Consider the following 21825-nt stretch of genomic DNA (forward strand, 5'->3'; position numbering starts at 1 on the left):
TAGATTGAGTACGTATATACATATGTATATATATTTTAAACTTTGGAGAGATGTGGCCTGCTACCTGGGAGATACAGGAGAAGTATTCCATTCTTCTTTCCCCAAATGTAATCATCTTATCAAAACCACATCTCTAGGACATGTTCTTGGGAGTACGGGCCGCATTACATACAATTTTATAATACACACAGTAACTTTGGAAGGCTCCAGCCTTACTCCTGCTGTTAATTATTTAGACTCTGACATATTGCAATAAAACATTTCATCAAGCACTCCAGTCCAGGGAACGATAGTCATCAAAACCGTATTGGTAATGCAAAATAAATGGATCGAGGTTGAAAATAATGAGTTTGGTGGATTACATCTGTCACTGTGAATTATTATTGTTGAACATAATAGGGCAAAGCACTACAAAAATAAAGCTTGTCTTCTCTAGTTGAAGGTGAGACAACTACCTTTAATGAGATACAGAAATTCAAGTGTGAATTATGCACACTTTATTAATTATTAATCATGTACACAAAAGGTTTATCTGCATGCCCAATCTTGCATTTCTGTATGTATATAGCCATAGAACAAAAAAGTCCCCATTGCTAAAGCTGGTGATAGTTCATAGTGACTCTTGCCAGAAACTGGAGGAGACATTCCATTTGGCCACATCTGACCGTGCAAGAAAAAACAGAAATTAAAAAACACAAACTTGATCATGTGACGAGGCACAGCGGCAGCCCAGATTCTGGTCCTAATTCTTGTACTAATATGCTCTGTGATACACGTGACTTACTTCTGGAACTCAGATGCAGCCTCTGGGAATTCAGGGCCTTGAACTAAACTGTCTTTAAATTCAACTCTAGCTTCCAAACATGCCTTGATTTTTTATAGGAAGTTTTTTATTTAATTGAGGGAACTTAGTAGGTTTTCCTTTCTATAGGCAGAAAGCTTGGTGGAGAACTTACTTCAGAAGTAATCTAAAGTGCCTCTCTTGGAAAGGCAGACATGAGGAAAGTAGGTGCTCGTTATTCAGGAGAAAAGGTATACCAGAATATTTTACTTCACTAGGCAATGTTATCTGCTCGGAGCAAGGGGAGAGGACAGTTGGGATTGGGTCAATTTGCACAAAGACATTTTTAGAAAAGGAAGAATAACAACCTACAGGCTTCAACCCCACAGATTTTGAAGTTAATAAAACCTGGTCGAGCAGATTTTGAGGACATCTTTTCCTAAGTTCCGCTGGCAGAAAAGGGCACTAAGGTCCCTGGGGGAGGGAGAATCTGGGTTGTTGATCAAGGGTCAGCACAGGGTGGAAATCTGTGGGGAGACTTGTATCATCTACAATGTGATTGTATATATGTACCTGATTGTATTTATGTCTTCAAATTGTATTCTAAAGTGTAATCCTATGTAGACATAACATTTACATTAACACTGCTTATATTAAGTTATTTAAATAAAGTTGTAGTTTATCATGGGAAAAACCATGCTATTAATTATTCCCCCAAATAGGCATATATAACTGAGGTCTTTCTCCTCATGACATCCTATCTTATGGTCATACCATGGAGATGCATTTGGAAGAAATAAGACTATGTTGTCAAAAATAAAACAAACTGGCATGCAGATCATGATTTCATTGTTATAAAACTATTTCTGTTGATCTGCTCGTCTTCCTTTGCCAAGGTGTATAACATTTATATTCTATTCTCCAACAGTCATTCACCCTCGATGCAGAGGGAGGCCTGAAATAATGTCCATTAAAAGTCAATGCTACTTGTTTTAAGGAGGGGGATTTGTAGTGATTTAATATTGTTGTTGTTGTTGATTTTCCACTATTTGAATTTTTTAAAATAATGAAGATATATATTTTTAGTTGTGAAACCAGAGAAGGAATAATTCCTTTTGTAATAATTCCTTTTAAAGATAAAAGATGAACATCCCATTAACAAGTTCTAGAAAATCTATTTAGATGATCTCTTCATATTGTTAATTATAATTTGCTTTTATATTTATTATAATACAGGTAAGCACAGATAAACATAGAGGGGTGTTAGAAGACATAGAGGAACCACGAATCCAGCTTTGAGATGCAATAGGTGTTAAAGATGGGTTCTTTTTTTTTTTTAAGATTTTATTTATTTATTTGACAGACAGAAATCACAAGTAGGCAGAGAGGCAGGCAGAGAGAGAGGAGGAAGCAGGCTCCCTGCTGAGCAGAGAGCCTGATGCGGAGCTCGATCCCAGGACCCTGGGATCATGACCTGAGCCGAAGGCAGAGGCTTTAACCCACTGAGCCACCCAGGCGCCCCTAAAGATGGGTTCTAACAACCGAATAGGAGTTTTCTGGATGGAGACTGAGTGGAGGGAGATGTGCAAGGACAGCGTTACTGGCCCAGTGGACTGTATATGCAAACACAAAAGGGAAGATAGCATGAGGAGTTCCCAGAACTGCAAATAGTTTGGTATGGCTGGTGTGATGAAGGGCAAATATGACTCAGAATGTTAAGAAATGAGGAACGAGACACAGATTCTGATGTCATGAAGTTTCTGGTCTAGCGCGTGATACAAGTCAACCGACAAGAACACACGGTGTGATAGGCACTCTGATGGGAAACAAAACAGTGTGCTTATGAGGCTCTAGAGAAATGTTCCCTAATGCAAACTTGGGGTCCAGAGAAGCTTCCTTGAAGAAGTGACTTTTAAGATAACCTTAAGAAGCAGTAGGAGTAAGTGTGTGGGGCGCCTGCATGGCTCAGTCGGTTAAGCATCTGCCTTCTGCTCAGATCCTGATCCCAGGCTCCTGGGATGGACTCTTGTGTCGAGCTCTGCATTGGGCTCCTTCTCAATGGGGCATCTGCTTCTCCCTTTGCCCCGCCCCCTGCTTGTGCTCTCTCTCACTCTCTCTCATCAATAAACAAAATCTTAAAAAAGAAGCAGCAGCAGTAGGAATTAGTAAGAGAAGAAAGCAGAGCAGGTACTCTGGGGAAGAGGAAGAGGACATGAAAAGACCCGAGGAGAGCAAGGACACTGTTGCTGTGGAGACAGAGAACCTATGGGAAGAGTAGGGGATGAAGCCCATATTTAATGGGGGTGTATTAGAGATGAACACAAACAGACTGGTACAATTCTGATCTTGAAGAGCCTATCAGCTGTGCAAAAGAGTTTCAACTTTTCTCTGGTCCCCATGGGGTCAGTGAAGATTGTAAGGTTTAATGGCAAAGGTAGCGAGGTCACTCCAGCCAGGTGTGATTATTATAGGGAGGTGCTGGACAAGGGAAAAGAAAGGAGCAATTAGAAGGCAGTTTCTTCACTTGCCCACCCCCAAAATGCATGCTTCCCTTCTCTGCCCTCAAGACAAGCCAGCCCCATGCTCCTAAAAACCCTGGGTTTATAAAGAAAAAAGTTGGGATGGAGTCTAGCAGGTTTTGCCTTTGGAACTTACAAACAGAATCCCAGAGACTCGATGAACCCAAAGTCTTAGGGAAGGAAGGGAAGATATACCTATAACTGGTAGATCTAAAACCACAAGTTAATGTCATAAATTATCTACACAACCTAGATGTCTAGTTACAGGATAGCAGATTAATGGGTTATAATATGGTTTGTTGTGGATTGAATGTTTACATCCCTGCAGAATTCATAAGTTCAAATCTAATTCCAAAGTGAGAGTATTTGGGGGTGTGGCCTTAGGGAGGGGATTAGGTCAGGAGGGTGGGGTCCTCCTGAATGGGACTGGTGCCCTTATGAGAAAGGCTGGGGAGCTAGCTTGCACTCTTTGCTGCATGGAAGGAGAAAAGAAGTTGAGAGTCTATAACCTGGATAAGTGCCCCCACCAGAGCTCAACCATGCTGGTACCCCAAACTTACTTCTAGTCTCCAGAACTGTGAGAATAAGTGTTTGTTGTATGAGCGACCTCATCAATGGTATTTTGTCATGGCAGCCTGAGCTAACGTAAGCCATTCCACAATTGGAAAATCTAGCTTTTGACCTTTTTACGGACACCAAATGAGGAGCTGTTTATTCCGCTTTTGACATATGTCTCTGTTCTTCTCCCAAAATTTAAGATCAAATTCCCCAGGGAGTGAGTGGAAAGACATGTGAATGGCTTCATTGTGTATCGACCTCAAAAGCATCACTCTCTGTTTCCTGGGAACCAGTGGTCCTGCACACAGCCCCAGGTTCTCCTTTTGGGGTCAACTCCCCCCCTTTTCTTTGTGCACTTCCCTAAGAGGCGAAACTGCACTCTCTATTCCTTCTATTTTGAGCCTTTTTACCTTGTAACCTGGAAAAAAGTGACAAATATGTTCTTTATTATTTCTCCCAGAAGTCCTATCAGTCATCACCCATAGAGTCCCAAGTAGCCTGACCTAATTTCCTATGAGTCCCTGCAGATTAACACCCCAGCATGAAACTAAGGATAACCCTTACCGTACTTTGTCTTACATGTCTTAATTCCTCGTCTCTCTAAACCAAATTACATGAGGACAAGGAATTTGGACAAGCTATCTTCTTATTCATAAGACCTATGGTCCTTTGTGTTTGAAATAAATAGTGGCTCCTTGACATTCAAGAGACAAACAAAAAGATTAAATATATCTGCTTTTCACTATGAGGAATTTATGTATATATGTATATGTATATATGTTCCAGTTTAATTAACATACAGTGTTGTATTAATTTCTGGTGTACAACACAGTGTCTCAACACTTCCATACATCACCCAATGTTCATCACGACAAGTTCACTCCTTAAACCCCATCACCTGTGTCACTCATTCCCTCCCACCCATCTCCCTTCTGGAAACCAACAGTCTATTCAATATAGTTAAGAGTCTGTTTCTTGGTTTCTTTTTCTCTTTTTTTCCCCCTTTGCTCATTTGTTTTTTAACTTCCACATGTGAGTGAAATCATATGGTATTTTTCTTTCTCTAACTCATTTCATTTAGCATAATACTCTCTAGCTCCATCCATGTCCTTGCAAATGGCAAGATTTCATTCTTTTTTATGGTTGAGTAATATTCCCATGTGTGTGTGTGTGTGTGTGTGTGTGTATCTATTAATGGACACTTGGGCTGCTTCTAGATCTTAGCTATTGTAGATACTGCTTCTATAAACATAGGGGTGCATGTATCCCTTGGAATTAGTTGTTTTTTTTATTCTTTGGTAAGTACCCAGTAGTGGCTGCTGGATCATACAATAGTTCTATTTTCTAATTTTTGAGGAACCTCCATACTCTTTTCTACAGTGGTTGCACCAGTTTACAGTGCCACCAATAGTACACGGGTGTTCCTTTTTCTCCACATCCTCGCTAACACCAGCTGTTTCTTGCATTTTTTATTTTAACCATTCTAATAGGTATGGCTGTGGTGATAAGGTGAAATCTCATTGTAGTTTTGGTTTGTATTTCCCTGAGGATCAGTGATGTTGACCATCTTTTCATGTGTCTATTGGCCATTGGGATGTCTTCTTTGGAGAAATATCTATTCATGTCTTCTACCCACTTTTAAAATAGATTATTTGGTTTTTGGGTGTTGAGTTGTATCACTTCTTTATATATTTTAGATAGTAAACCTTCATCACCTATGTCATTTGAAAATATCTTCTCCCATTCCATAGGTTGCTATGGAATGGGAGAAGTTTTTGTTTTGTTCACTGTTGTTTTTTTTTTTTTTAGTTTTTTTTTTAAGTTTTGTTCACTGGTTCCTTTGCTGTGCAGAAGCTTTTTATTTTAATATAGTCCCAATAGTTTATTTTTGCTTTTATTTCCCTTGCCTTGGGAAACATATCTAGAAAAATGTTTCTATGGCTGATATTAAACATGACTGCCTGTCCTCTCTTCTAGGGTTTTTATGGTTTCAGGTCTCACATTTAGGTCTTTAATCCATTTTGAGGAATTTATACATTTTTATGATGTTAATACTTGCAGGCACTAATCAGATGTTTTCAACTCTGCTTATTCTGAGACATACATAATATTATTTCTTTGTGGCAAATGTCCTTAAGTGTTAATGAAATTATGAACTGAAGATCAGCCGCAGGATTTTCATCAGAGATGTTTTTCACTTGAATAATACATACTTTGCTGATCTTCTTACTAAAGCTGTAGAAACAAAACTACATGGTCTCACATGAAGCAAAGTGGAGCTTCTTGGTCTTACCCAGTGATAGTATGCAGTGTCTTCTAGAATTGTATCTCATTCTATTTGGATCAAGTGTTATTTGATTGTTATGAATAGGTCTAACTGAGGCATTTCTCATTTGTAGGGGCAAGGCAGGTGCATTCTCTTAGAATTATGCCATCTAAAAAGCCATGTCTTATTTCAATATTAATTTAATAACTAGCTATCCATAGTAATTACCTCTTTAGTTCTGCTAAAGCACCTTTCCTTGTCTAGACTTGGGTCAATGATTACATTAAATGCGCTACAAAGACAATCTACTCAGTGTACGAGTAAAGACACAAAAAAGGAAGAAGCCAGCGCTTTTCTAGATAGATTTATCATGAAAAAGATCAGCTCAGTTGGCTGACGTTGGAAACATGCTGTGCTCTGTGATGGGAAAGTTACAATAACAGGTAGTGCTGTGCATTTATTTAGAACTGCATATTTATTGGGACACTTGGGTGGCTCAGTTGGTTAAGCGTCTGCCTTCAGCTCAGGTCATGATCCCTGGGTCTTGGGATGGAGTCCCATGTCAGGAAACCCTGCTCAGTGGGGAGCCTGCTTCTCCCTCTCCTTCTGCCTCTCCCCTCTGCCTGTGTTCTCTCCCTCTATCTCTCAAATAAATAAATAAAATCTTAAAAAAAAGAACTGCATACGTACTGCATACTTATCAAAGGGGCTTTCACACACAAGATTTCATTCCATTAATTCGTCAAAAAGCCAGATGGAATCCAAACAGCCCTCTGGCTACGTGCATCTCACAGCTTTTACATCGTGTCTATGAAGGACATCGCTTTTATGAGCCTTGTCGGCCTGAAGAGGGAAGTCAACTGGCAAGCGAAAAACACAAGATCCACCTTGTGCCAATTTCTCCATGAAGACATCATTTCTCTCAGTTATCATGTAAAATACCACATAGAGGCTCTTCGACCCACTTATTCCTTTGGGGTAAAGAAATAAATTATTGGTAAATAAAGATAAGTATCATTTATCTTGATGCCGACGTGTTTGAATTAAAGAATCTATGGAACTATTCCTCTTAAAATATAATGAACTACACCTCAACTCCACCAATGAGTTTAACATTTATTTTTTTTTAACTCTTCATTAGCTTGTGTTTGTGGAGTGGATGTAATACTTCACAAAAGCAAGACCAAACTTCAAGGAGCCAAGCTGCCATGGTTCTCCATATAAGTCTCTTCCTTCCTCACTACAACATCTAATCATATATTTTAAGAAGACGAAACCATTTAAACCATTTATTTAACCAGCTAAATTCTAGGCATTTGGCTGAAGTTTCCGGATGACGGTATCTTTTTCAGAAAATATTCCCTTGCACTCTTTCTTGAATGGACAATACCACAGAAAGAAATGCCATAAAGAATGTTCAGGCCAGTTATTTATGCTGTGGAAGAGCCCTGTTTGGTGACTTAGTATTTGCAGAGAGCAGTTCTTCACTGGTGATGTAAAGACGGGTTTGCAAAATTGGCCCCCAGATGCTGGGCTCAGGCTTCAGGTCTCATCTACTGGGAAGATTGTCCATCAAATCCCTGTACTGAGCTCTGTGAGGAAGCCACAGATATGTGGCATGGTTGAGGTATTCTTTAAAAATAAAACAAAACAAAAACTGAACAGCAAGTACCATGGCACCTCAACAGTCTTCAGGTGCACTGTGCCCTTCCCTTGGGTGTGAACCTCTAGCTTCATTCCTTCCTCAGGCATGTCTTTATCTCTAACTCATCTTTCATCAGTGCCTGTCAGTGGAATCTCACAATTCCAGATTGGGAAAAACAACTCTTCTGGAGTTAGGGAAATGAAAAAATGTTCCTGGTAATGGAAATCCCCTCTACTTTAAACCAATATTGTTTGCATTTTTGGAAAAGACCACTTTGTTGCTGTTTCCTTTTTAATCCGCTTCAGTGTGAACTGTTTAAAATTAAGAAACCAAATGTGTGACACACGAGGGAGGCTTTGGGCCAACTCCAGATCAATAAAACCAGAAAACAGCAGTCAGCCAACTAACCAAAGCCGCCAGATTTTATGCAAAAAATAGAAAAGTGGGTACAAATTACACAACATAATCGAACTCAGAGTTTCAGATATGCCGGAATGAAGGTCACAGAGAGAGTTGACTCCTTTCTATACTTGTCAGCCACATTTATAAGTCATTTGAAGGAAATACATGAGTGTACCATAGGAAAATATTTTGTTCGTTACATTTTGTTTATAAAAGAAAGAGAATGAATTGCCTTTTTGACTTACACACCTGATTTTTCTTTTCTCATTTCTTTTCCTTTCATTTTGCCATTGAAGAAAACATTGACCACTGTTGAATTTGTGGACCTGACAAGTAATTCTATCCCTGAGATTCTGTATCTCTATAATCATGATAATCATAAAATTAAGGAATTTTAGAGACGAAGGAAACTGCATTCATTGTTCATTTATTGAACACCTATTCGGAGTGAGGCACTAGTGCAACTCAATTTTCCAACACATGAAGCCAGCATAGATTTAATGATTGCTTTGAGGTCACTCTAGCAATCGGTATCAGAACCAGGCATCCAGGCATCTCACAGGATGCCTGTGAGACTTGAGTCCAGGCAATTCTTTTCCCTCTGGACCATGCTGATTCCTCTCCGATGGTCAGCTAGTTCTCCCATATTACATCCTAGGTCAATGTGCAGACAAGACCAAAAATTGTCTTCACCCGACATACCATTTGATACTTATTTTGGGTAAGTTCATAAATAAATGAGTAAATTGCCTAATGGCTAGCCCAGACTAGAGACTGAACTAAATTTTTTAAAAGGAAATTATGAACCATGAGTAATAAAAATTCTGTTAAAATTGAAACCAGGAACCATGACCCATTGAACTGTTAATCAAAGGAAATTATCAGCTCAGGAGACAAGATCTGTGTCTGTAGCCCATGAAGGGAAAAAGCTGGGAGAAAAACTGTTATATGTTTGTGGCTTTCAAAAAAGCAATGGATAATTGGGCTTTGAATGATGAGAATTTTCCAAGGCTCTTCAAGGGAAATAGAATGCCCCCACTCATACCTTCCTTCAGATTCATAATGACCACTGCCTCCCGGTGAAGAATCATATTATCTCCAGCCATGCATCAAACATATTTCCTCACAATGAATGTATTAATAATTGTATTAAACGTTCCAGGAGAGATACTGAATTTTGTTATTAAACATCTTGATCATCGCATATATTTCCCATGTATAAATTACTTCCCCAAATATATATCACCCTTTTGATTTTTTAAAATTCATCTCATTTTTTCCTCATTTTCAGAAATTAAAGAAAAGTGAATCAGTGGTAGAGATTCTGCAATTATGCAGATATGAGCTGCCCCTCTCTAATATCCTGGACCCCAGGCAAGAAAAATGTAATCAACATCTGTCTCCCCGTCATGGCTTAAATAACTGACCAATCATCGATTACCTAAGAGCTAGTTTTGAATCCTAACTTGGTCCCCTAACATGCTGATTTTTCTTCTATCAGTTATATCTATTTAGAAACGCAAACTTATTTTGGGCCTGACTGGGGAAAACAAATGAGTTATTAAAATCTCCATAAAAGATTTAAAATCTAAGAAGAAAGTCTTTCTTTTTAAATCTCTACCAAAAATATTCCATCCATAGCTACCAAAGAATTCATGGAAACATCTAGATACTCAGAACAAATTTACTGAATATAACATAGATCATAGCAACTTGGAAAAACACAGAGTTGTGGCCAGATTTCACCAATATAGATTTATCATGGGGTTCCACATCCATGTCTAAAGTAGGGCAGGTTTCCTTAGATAGGTTTGAGCCATAGAAGTGGGGAGAGAGGAGATGGCAATTAAATTATTTCCAAGACTGCTTTCAGTCTTTGTCTTTAACTGGTCTTCAGACCTTCAAGCTGGTGACTGGAACAGCCACTCTGAACTCCAGGACACTCGCCTCCCAGTTACATAGCATAACCTTTCCATTAAGCACCATAAAAATGCTATTCTACCTACAACTTTAGTAAAGTTAATTAATTCATTTTCATAAAAATGCCTTGGAAAACCCAGATGAAAGTCTTATACTGAGGCAATCAACTACTTTTCTCTAGATAATTGCCACCTGGGCCGAGAAATTGACAGCATGCCAACCTAAAGTGCTTTTAAAAACTTCAATCAACATTCCCTCCAAAAAATGAAGAAATAAAAAGCCAGAGGGCAGGATCTTGGATCCCACACTCCATTCTTAACATTGAACTGTGATGCATATTTATATTATAGGGACTTGTCCTCCAAATTTGACCTGGGGCTGGCCTCTGAATTGGTACAGGGAAGGGAAAGGACAGGGGCTGTTATAGTCCAGGACAACTAGAAACAAACTGTCTTATTAAATTACCCGTATTTGCAACCAAGCTTAAAATAATACAGATCCGCCAGCCTTCTGCCCTAAGGTCTGCAGCTTACTCTCAGACATCATAAAACAACGCTGTAGTGTTTGCCTCATTTCTTTTATTTCTTTGACTTCTCATGAACTTCCAGACAAACTGATAAAAGGACTTAGTCCCTCTCTTAATTTGCTATAAAATCTTGCTTTAAAGCAAATACATACTTCCCAGGAAACAAAAAGGAAGGGTTTTCTTTGAAGCAGTATTTGCGTGGGTTCCACTAACTCACAGAAGCATTTTCAGTGATTTAAAAAAAAAAAAAAAAAAGAACAACAAAACAGCATGTGCATTTATTGAGGAATTTTTGTGTCATTAGGCTTGCTTTTAAAATACAAAAGAGGGGGAGAGAGGTGAAGATATTTGAAATGAGATTTGGGTGTTCTGTATTTTCACCGTAAGGAGGTTTAAGTCTCTGTTATGTGGCTGCTGGGTCTATCAGTAGTCTGCCTGAATTGGATGAATCAGTTCGTTAGCATACTTACAGTGTGGCCAATCTGGTCATTCCACATGCATATATCTTTAATCTGACTGTTCTTGTGGAATCCATTACATTTCTCCAGTTAATATCTCTTATTACAAGGAGAGTGAGACCAAAACTACATAACACTGGAGGCTTTATGTTATCCTGTCCTGGGCGCATGGCAAGGGACACCTTAGGTAGTAGTGAAGAGTACATTTAATTGACATCATTCTTGTACTCAAGAACTAAATCCCCTTGGATGTGGTCCAAGGGAGATGAATCTTAAAACAAGTTCCACTTTATAAAAAGTATAACAAAAAGTATATTAGAAAAAGAAAACTAGAGCTAAAAATGTTATATAATAAAATGCTATATAATAAAATCTTTTTACTGAATCGCTTAATTGCAGATCATCTTAATTACCTTGTAATAATTGAATATTTAATAGAACTAAATATTTCCAGTTGTGATTATGCTATCTGGCTTATTAGCAGGAAATTACCATTAAGCTAAAAATATCACCCCAAAACTATGTTTATAACAAAATTTATGAAGACTCCTTTGGTTTATTAAAAAAAACATGCTCTTCTCATAAAAAACCTGAAAAGGAGAATTTTTCTCATTTTATAACCCCTGTGCTTAAGTAAACTTCTCAGGCTCATACAGATAATAAGAAAGTCTTTCCCAAGTTGTATCTCTGTCTCTACACTCTGGAGATCTTTTCCCATAATTACTTTAAAGTTTAGAAATATTTCTAATGATCCTGAACATTTTCCAAGTCCACCTTTAGACACCCAGACACTTTGGGGATAGACACTCATCTGAACCTTCATTAACCACCCTACTCCGCAACTCCCCAGTTGGCTTACTTGGGGAAATTACCCAGCCTACCTGTATTTCAGATTCCTCCTCTATGAATTAAAGACAATAATAAAGCCCACTTCCAATGGTAAAAGTGAAAATTAAATGGGATAACATATTTGTAATGAACGTAACGGATAGAAAAGTTGAATCACTCTGTTGTACACCTGAAAGTAACTGAACATTGTGTGTCAACTATACGCAAATAAAAACTTTTTAAAAGAACATAGTAAGTCAATAAGGATTTTTCTCCATTCACAATGGAGAAAAGAGCAAACCATAGTGAATAATCACCCCTAAATGGTTCCAACTTCCTCCAGTTTGTTCCTGCGCTAAACAGAGCCCTGACAAAATCTGCTATGCTTGTAACCCTGACAAAATCTGCTATGCTTGTAGCACCTGCTGAGAGAAGTAACCCTTGGTTGACCTTGAGGAAGGGGTGGCCATTAATTGATCCAGAAATGATAACCTTGTTTAGGAACTGTGGATCCTCAAAGGTTGGTTAGTATCTACTGGGGTGGTTTTGCATAATCATAATGATATAATCTTCAGTCCCGTTCGATTCTACAATTTTAATAAGGAAACGAGTGAATGCGAAGTCAACGGAAGAGTAGACTGCTGGGGATAAAAGCCTGGGTTTCAAGTTGAGAGACCTGAGATCAAATCTGGTTCTGCCTCACTGGGTGCTTTGGGACATGCCTTCAGCTTCCTCTTGCATTCCTGTGGCCCCACCCTAGTTCAAGCCACTCAATGCCCACCTAACTGGTTCCTTGCCGACATACGCATCATCCACACTCACCGGAATGGGGTTACCAACTAAAATGATGGAAACCCAATTAAATTTGAATTTCAGATAAACAACGAATAATGTTTTAGAATAGGTATGTTTTATGCCAAAGTATTAATCCTTCTTATCTGAAATTCAGAATTAACTAGACTTCCTGTTTTTTTGAGGGGGGTGTCTTTCTGTTCTTTTGTTTTTTTCTGAGTCTGGCAATGGTACACCAGAGTTACCTACAAAAAACATAGATCTGGCTAGATATTCCCATCTTTAAATCACCAAATTGTATCCTGTAAGTGAAGTGTTTGGTTACAGACTTAATCCATTCAAATTTGTTTTCACAAATCGCTTCACAGTACAACTACTTTCTATCTCCCCAACATCATCTTCCACCACTTCTCGTCTTTCCATTTTCCTATTGATTTGACTTTGTGCCTTTTCTCAAGTTCTCAATTCTTCCATAAATTCCAACTCGTATCAGGCATATCTTTTTTTTTCTCTCTCACTTCCACACATAATCCTACACATCTGTGCACCTGGCTGGACTAAGCGCTTCTTCTTTATTCTTCAAAATTTGTAGATAGATGATAGATTGATAGTAGATAGATAGATTAGATGATAGATAAAAGATAGACAGACAGATAGATAGATAGAGAAATAGAAATTTTCCAGAGAAGATTTTAGCAATTCAACAATGGCCATGCAGTATTAGTGCACCAGAGTCCTTCTGCATTTAGAGATCTCTTTTCGTTATTCATTTATCCATTCAACAATCATTTATTCCGTGTCTAGTAATTCATATATAAAATGTGTAGGGGGACAGAGTATGCATGCTATAGGAGAGATTAAATCATTTCCATGTTCCCTAGGCCAGCAGTCAAAGTTGCCAGAACCTCTACCTTCTCTACCCAATTTCTTTTTCTTCTGGTACTTGAGGTCTTGGCCTCCAAAGTACATTACTACAATACTGTACATTACTCCTAGAAATGCCACAGGGGTACACCATAGAAGATTGTCACTGAACTGAATTTTATTGTAGCAATAACTGTTCAGCATTGAAAGTTATCAAAAAGGAGCACCATGAAGAATGTTCTTATTGGATTGGAACTCATACTCAGTGGGAAAGGCTAGTAAAGAAGCATCAGCAAATTCTTTAAGCTTTTAATTCACACAAGGAACTGAGCCCAAGATAATAGGTGGACACAGATCCGCGCCGAAAGGGGTTGAAGCAGCAACACGTATCGGTGGGCTCTTGCTTTAGACTCTAGAAATACTCCTGCGGGTCCAAGGTAGATAGAATGAGTGTCACAGTCCCATGATCCCATCTTGGGCACAATATGTGCCCTGAGAGAATGGATCACACCACCCGAACTTGAGTGTCAACAATATTAGTTATCAGAAGAAATAGAACAGTCTGTGCTTTAAGGGATCCCTCCTTTTGAATCCCATTCTAAAGTACACTTTCCAGGAGTGGTCTGTTAGGAAATTTTGTTTTTACTAGACACATTATAGATAGACTAGGAGAGCTTCCTCTTCCATGGAGATTTGCATGATGGCCTGGACACTTTGGACAAATCAAGAGAGCTGGTAAAGGCCTCCTCCCCCAGCCTACTCACGATATAATTATAAATTCACTGAGGTCATTCTTCCCACATTATTGCATCTTTGCTCCTCAACTTTCAATGCCACTGCCTGTTTCCGTTGTCTCCCGGCAGACATTCCTGTCACTAGGGCCAATTACAGCATCTACTTAGCTTTTCCCTCTGACCGAATGGATGCCTTGTTCTCCTACCGATGACAGTCTTAGAAGGCTACAGCCAAACCGGCCGTTAGCTTCTGACCTCTCTGTAGTCGATCTTATTATGGTAATTGCAAGGCTGGAAGGAGGAGACACCAGGCCAATTACACCTGTCCCTGTCCCAATTCAGCCTGGGCTTAAATTACTCCTTGCCGTAGCATGATGTGTTTCAGCCGAACAACTTTTTCTCTATTCTTGTGAAATTTGGAGACAGACATTCCTAATTATGCTTGTCATTAGGCCATAATGACCCAGTATTGTTTTAAATGGTATCATTCTTTATCAAAGAAACCCACGCACTATAGTAATAAATAACTTTGCTGAGGATTTCAAAGCAAACAAATCTTTAAAATGGGACTTCTTGATTTATAACAAAGCATAAACTGAAAAGCCCATCTAATGTTTTCTTTTGCAGCCATTTCAATATTAATGCTATACACAGATGTATGTGAGCGCTTAATATTAATAAGTCTTTATAAATATTATATTTTATAGACTTAAATCTGTAAAACCGTACATAATTAATTCTATAAATGGATTGCTGTGTGGCATATATACACAATTACGTTAAAGAATATATATGGGCACATTATGGCTAAATGAATTAGTTTTTTTAAACTGCTGTATATAAAACATTGGGGGTGGGGGATTTTAAATTCATTTGAAAATTAGATGTTCTTGTTGAGCATCCTAGAATACCAGTGTATGATAACATGTCCCTATTAATCTAAATTTAAATTAATGATGCATATTCTTTTTTATATTAGTTCATTCTTAATAGGATGCTCTATTCTCTTTCAAGTCCTATACTTCCAGAAGTGCCTACCCACTCCTAAGAATGGTCCTTGAAAAATAATTTGAGAAGCAAAAATATCAGAGCTCCCAAATGGTTGGGTAATTCATAGGTCCTTATAGAGGTCTCTGAGGATGCTTCTGGTTTGAAGCCAAGTCCCTTCCAGGAATAGGAGTTCTCGAGACCCAAATCAAAAAGCTTTCCCGTCTTCAGTCCTAGTGCCATTGTTGGTTCTCCTGGCACTCTTTTCTGTATTTGAAGTAGCTACTTTGGGGATTCTGAAGAGAGCAGGACTGGGCTCTATAAGCACTTGGCTTTCTTGAATGGAAGAGCTTATTCCCCATGTAGTCTCTCCTCCATCACCCCCACGAGACACGAAAGACAGGTCCTTTTCTGAACTCCGTAACCTTAACCAGAATCACATAAGTTCTCCCCCAACAAAGAATCAAAGCATAGGCCTGAGATCGTTTCCAGAAAGTCTTCACTCCCATCCATGGGGCTCCCCACAGACTGAGATCTGTTGTTGCTTTGGCATCGAATGGAGGACTGACTTCCCTATCAAACCACAGTGGACAGGGCTCTGTTCCAGAAACCCCATTCCTGCTAATGAAACTGCTTCCTCTCTCTCTCTCAGCCTGTTTGCCACACTGGCAGCAATAATCACTACCGAAAAGAGGGCCATCATGAGATGTAATGAGGCAAGCATTTATAGCTCCATGTGTAGTAAGGATTTTATCCATATTAGTATTCTGTAGGGTGTGCAGTCAAACAGACCTGAGCTCAAGCCTTATGGCTCCCACATTTCCAAACTGTAGGGAACCTGAGCCAAGTGTGAGTATTAGATAAGATAATACATGCAAAGGTGTCAGCACTCTCTTGACCTGCCCCCCAGATATCTCACTGGTTCTCGAACTTTTCTTTCCTCCCTCTTCTCTCTCATTCTTTCTTTGGATGACCAAGCCCTACACCTGTCCAGTGAATAAGGACCACCCAAAGTCATATAATTGCATTTCCTTTGTGCTAGAGGAATGTTCGATTGGTCTTGCCTCCATGCTGCCTCAGCCATCTCCTCTTTTTCTGAGGGGAAGCCCTCCACTTTTGATATTCCTAGTGTTCTCCTCCATCTGAGAACATTTCCACTCACAACATCTTCATCGATGGACGGAGAGCATTGGTCACTGGGGATGATACACTTGTGGTGGCTTTCACACTTCAGGAAGTTCCTGACAGAACCCAAAATTCACTGGCATGACAAACAGAGGCTCCTGTCTGTGTTTACCCTCAGACTCTTCAGAAGCAAACTGAGCCCCAGGCAGGAACAAGTCCCTTCAGAAAGCTTACTTGACCTCTCCCCCACCACCAATCTGTCCAGTCATTCCTTCTGAAAGTCTTAAATCCTATTTATTGTGAAATTATGGAAACACCTTTTCAACCTCAATCAGACAGCAATCTAAGTGTGTCTCTGCTTTGGGGTTTTTATACAAGTTGGCAACAAATAGGGGTAGCAACAGAGTGGTCTCAAAACCACTGTGATCACTGTGCATACAAAGCAGAGGTTCCCTTAGGAAGGGTGCTTCAGTCCCTTGCAGGGCTAGTTAAAGCCCCGGTGGTTGGGTCACAGCAGAGACTCTGATTCCAGAGGGGCAGCCAGAGGATTTGCATTTCCAGCAAATTCCCAGATGATGCTAGTGGTGCTGATGTGGGAGCCCCTTTTGGAGAACTATTGATATACAACATGAGAAGCATTTGTCAGCCCCTCATCCTCGTTCTGTTTCTCAGCCGACCCTCCCGACTTCCTTGGAGATCCAGAACACATCAACAGCTCTGCATGTCCTTGCTTCTGAAAAGGCTACTCTGGAGGCTTCCTGTTCCTGCCTTAAATGGTACTAAGGGGTGCCCAGATCCTGGGTTGTACAAGACGAAAAGGAGGGAGAGGACAAGAAAAATGAGGCAGTGTGCCTCGGGTTTAAGCATTCCTAGATAAGGACCTCACTGACACCAACATTTACCCAAATCAAAGCGATTTCCCTAAACGCAGTTTAAAATAAACACAAAGGATAGGGAGAGGGAGTGGGTGGGAAGAGTCCTCTTTTTAACCAAATAAAGTGCACTATCTTTCCTCTCTGTTTCTCTTAGGTGAACAATATGGGGTTGCCTGGCCAGAGCTTGTCATCTGTGTTATCTCATCTGGTCATCTGTAATTCGATTGCAAGCCCCTATGGGCAGTAGCGGTGCAGTTGTAATCTAATTTTGTACAGTGCCTGGCACAGTCCCTTAGCCATAGAGAGGGTGCTCAATAAATATTTATTGACATTGGTTATCTATAATTCCTCAGGAAGCTTGGGCAATTCCAGGCCACTCTCCTTAGTTGAATGATAATGGCCCTGATAAACTATCATGGGGGACAACACATCCGTGGTAGGTTTTTTAAAACCAAACCACCATCAAAGATTCAAAATGGGGAGGTAGCATTTAGCACCTGAGGGAGGTTAAAGGTTTAACACTGACTTGATGCCAAACTTTTAACAGCGGATCTGAGCACTAGAAGAGACAAAACACATAAACCAAGGCCTTAAATGTGACTTTTCCTGCACTTTCCTTAAGCAATGCTGAAGTTTATAATATCGAAGGTGTTCTTTTCACCTACCTAAGTTTCTAATAAGTCCAATAAATTGTCCCATAAAGTCAATATGATTTTAATTATTGGCAAACATAGTCATCAACCCCCAGATGGTTTTTCTTTGTTAAAAATCACGGAACTGACATCACTGGAAACATGAGACATGTTTGGCTGAGAGATTCTCTTCCGACTACAGAACGTTTCTAACCTTTGCAAATAAAGCCTTACACAAGAAGTGAAGTAATGGGGGACTTTTTTTTTTTTCTCTGCATTTGGAAAAAAATGTTTAACCTCTCCTGAAATACCTCCAAAGACACACGTCTAATTAAAAACACACCAAAAGCCAGGCAGAGAGCAGGTCCCTTGTAAGTGACAAAGTGAGGCAAGAATTTCCAGGAGCCGGGAAAACCTGGAACACTTTTTTCCGGCAGGCTTCGGTGCAGGGAGAAGGCTGTGCCCTCATGCTGCACTTTAGATGTAAGAGCTGCATTGGCAAATGCACATTGGATGGACTGCCCAGCCAGTGGGAATATCTAGCCATCCTTCTGATACTCTAGTGGCAAGAGTTCTGAGCCATAGCTTTTGAGGGCCTTTCCCCTACTCTTCAATGCAAGCACGAGGTTAAAGAAATATGTTGTGTAAGAGGTAAAAGGGTGAGACACAGAGACAGAGAACAAGGAGTTCAAGAAGAAAGCAGTGAGATTGCCCAACGTGGGCTTGTCCATTCGGAACATTGGAGAAGACAGAATCCATTGTTTCTTGCAGATGATTCCTTTGGAATTCTTTTCTTGGCTCCCGAGACTGGTTCACCTTGTGACCTTACATTTTTCCCTTACTGCCTGGTTCCTTTGCCTTTGTGCCTTCCTCTGCCCTTCAATACCAGGAGCCTCTGTTGATTGAAAAATGGATAGAAAATGGAAGAATTGCAGAGTCGTGCAGATAATGAACATACTTCACCTGGGTCTCTCTCACCAGGGCTGAGGTTAAAGCGCTTGCTATCTTTCATCTATTTTTTGCACCAAAAAAAAAAAAAAAACAACAACCAAACAACAACAACAACAACAACAACAAAAAAAAAAAAACCAAAACCCCACAAACAAACAAACAAAAAGACAAAAAAACCCAGGCCTCCTCCCCATGGTTAGGGACATAGTTTTCAGGCCAGTTTCTCTTGTAGCTGATCTATGCTTGCACATGCGCAGTGCATTAATATTGGCAACTGGACAGTCAAAAGTCCATCTCATGACTTCTGTGGGACTGGAATTTGGGCTTTCAGTCTCTGCCTTCATTCTCTCAAATTGGAGCTTATCGGCCTGGAGGCTGACCTACATGCTTCCTGGGTGAGTTTATACCGTATGAAAAAGTCAATGACATTGCAGATGTGTGCATGCGTCATCGAGGATGACCAGAAACCATGACGTAGGGAATGTTTAGGGACAAGTATGAAACAGTTCCCCCTAAAGAAACTATCCTATGGTCAGGAACACCCTCTCCACCTCCCCCGACCGGAGCCCAGCTCAATCCCATGAATACTTGGTTGTGGCCAGGATGCCAGGGCACTGACCACGGGCATTCACTGATTCTCTTTCCTTTGGCCAATTGCTCTGTATCTCTGATTCTCAGTTGTCCCTTCTATAAAATAAAAAATTGGGAAAATGTGACTGCAGAGGTCCCTTCCAGCCCCAATAGCTCAGGAAAACAGGAAGCAGTCATCAAGGTTCCCAAGAGTAAAGAATCTCCGTCAACGATCTGTTGGAGCTCCCGTTGCCCTGGTCGCTACCTGTGTAAATGTGATTTTGAGCAAGTGCACCCCCTCACTATGCCCCAGTATCCTCATCTTAAAAATGGTGATAACGATGATATAAACCTTCAAGACTTCTCTTGGGATTAATGAAGCTGGTGCTTACAGCATGCCAGGCACAGAGTAAGAGCTAAGGGAAGCTAAACCAGCCCTAGTAAGTTTAATACTAGCATTATGATTATTCTAGGGCCCCACAGCACACACGTCGGAGTATTGTCACTAGCAAGGGGATCCCAGGTGTGTGACCAGGTTGCATGTTGGCATCTCGTGGATGAGATGATCCCAGGGTGCCTCACCTTAAATTCCCGACTCCTACCCCCCACGTTTCTATTCCCCCTGTGGGCAGAGCTTGGGGGTTGGCATATTTTTATTGTCATCCTTATGATGTTCTGTGCATTCCAAATTTTCTACAATGAATAACAATTACTTTTTTTTTAAGATTATTTATTTATTTATTTGACAGACAGAGACCACAAGTAGGCAGAGAGGCAAGTAGAGAGAGAGGAAGGGAAGCAGGCTCCCCACTGAGCAGAAAGCCCGATATGGGGCTCGATCCCAGGACCCTGAGATCATGACCTGAGCTGAAGGCAGCGGCTTTAACCCACTGAGCCACCCAGACGCCCCACTCGGTTTCTGTGTTTTAAATATAATTTTGACTCGATCGTGCAGTAACCATTACCAAACGCATAAACTGCGAGTTTGTGGACACGAGTCATTTCTTTGCTCAGAGTAAAAGTTTGCCTTGTCCTCATTCAAGTTATGATGGGGAGCAAGTTGGCCTTTATGAATAAGCGCAGGAATTTCCACATATCTGGTATGTGTGGAAATATCCTGAGACCTCCAGTAACCTGAAATTTCTCCCCAGAGCTTAATTGTTATAGGATAAGACAAATAAGTTTCCAGGAACCTTAAAAATTGTGAGTTTAGGGGTGCTGCCTGGTACAGTTGGTAGAGCATGTGACTGTTGATCTCAGGATTGTGAGTTTAAGCCCCACATTGGGCATGGAGCCTACTTAAAAAAAAATGTGAGTTCAGTTAGGACACAAAAAGACAATGGAGACAGGCAGCCTGCAGGGACAGGGATTGTCCTGTGTTTTCTGCCTGAGGTGATCAAACAATTCTGTTTGTTACAAGTGCTAGCTCATTTTCCTGCTAACGGGGTATGTAGGTAAAAGGCCTCAAATAATGGCTTTCGTCACTCCAGATTATTAGCTACGTTGAAGGCTTCTTAGACTGGGAGGGGGGAAACACCCTAGGAAAAAAGCCAGAAAGAAAACATTTTCAAGGGGATGAGTCAAGGAGCGCCCATCGGTAGGAGTGCAGAGGGACACAGGACACAGCGAAGGGGAAGAAAATAGTATTTCCTCTGATGAGTATGTATGATGAAGGTTTTCATATAAATTTGTGACATAAACTTTACAGTTTATAAAAATCTTCACAGCCATCGGCGCTTTGCAACCATTCCCACTAATGCGTGGCTCGGGGCAAAGGAACCCACGTGCGCCCTATATGTTTGGGGACACACAGGAAGGGAAAGACTGAGCATGGCCTGTGTTAGACCCCAGAAAGCCTGCAGTTTCTTTCAAGACTTGGGATGGTATCTTAAAATAATATGGATTTCTCATTTCTCTAATAAAAGTGTGGAACCAAACCCTGCATGTCTGATCATTTACTATCTCTTTTTTTAAGAAAATATTTAATTTACTTATTTGCCAGAGAGAGCATAAGCTGGGGGAGCAGCAGGCAGAGCGAGAAGGAGAAGCAGGCTCCCCGCTGAGCTAGGAGCCCAACGTGGGACTTGATCCCAGGACCTGAGCCTAAGGCAGCCTCCCAACCGACTGAGCCTCCCAGCGGCACATAAGACATAGTAAAGAAGGACCGTTCGCGCCTTGTTCCATGGGACGCCCAGCTCGATGAGTGCTGGCAATTATGAAAAAGGAAGGTTAGTGTTGGGGGACAGGGGACGGAGGGGAAGCGCAGGTGCTGAGGCCCTGCTGGGTGGTGGGGAGGTGAGTGTGTAGGTTGTGCAGAAGCCGATGGGGAGCCGCGCCACCCTCCCAGAGCACGTGCCACCCGAAGGGGAAAGCCTGCCAGAAAGTCATCCGA

The sequence above is a fragment of the Lontra canadensis genome, unplaced genomic scaffold, assembly GCF_010015895.1.
Source record: "Lontra canadensis isolate GAN:19392208 unplaced genomic scaffold, GSC_riverotter_1.0 scaffold76, whole genome shotgun sequence".
Taxonomy (NCBI): Eukaryota; Metazoa; Chordata; class Mammalia; order Carnivora; family Mustelidae; genus Lontra; species Lontra canadensis.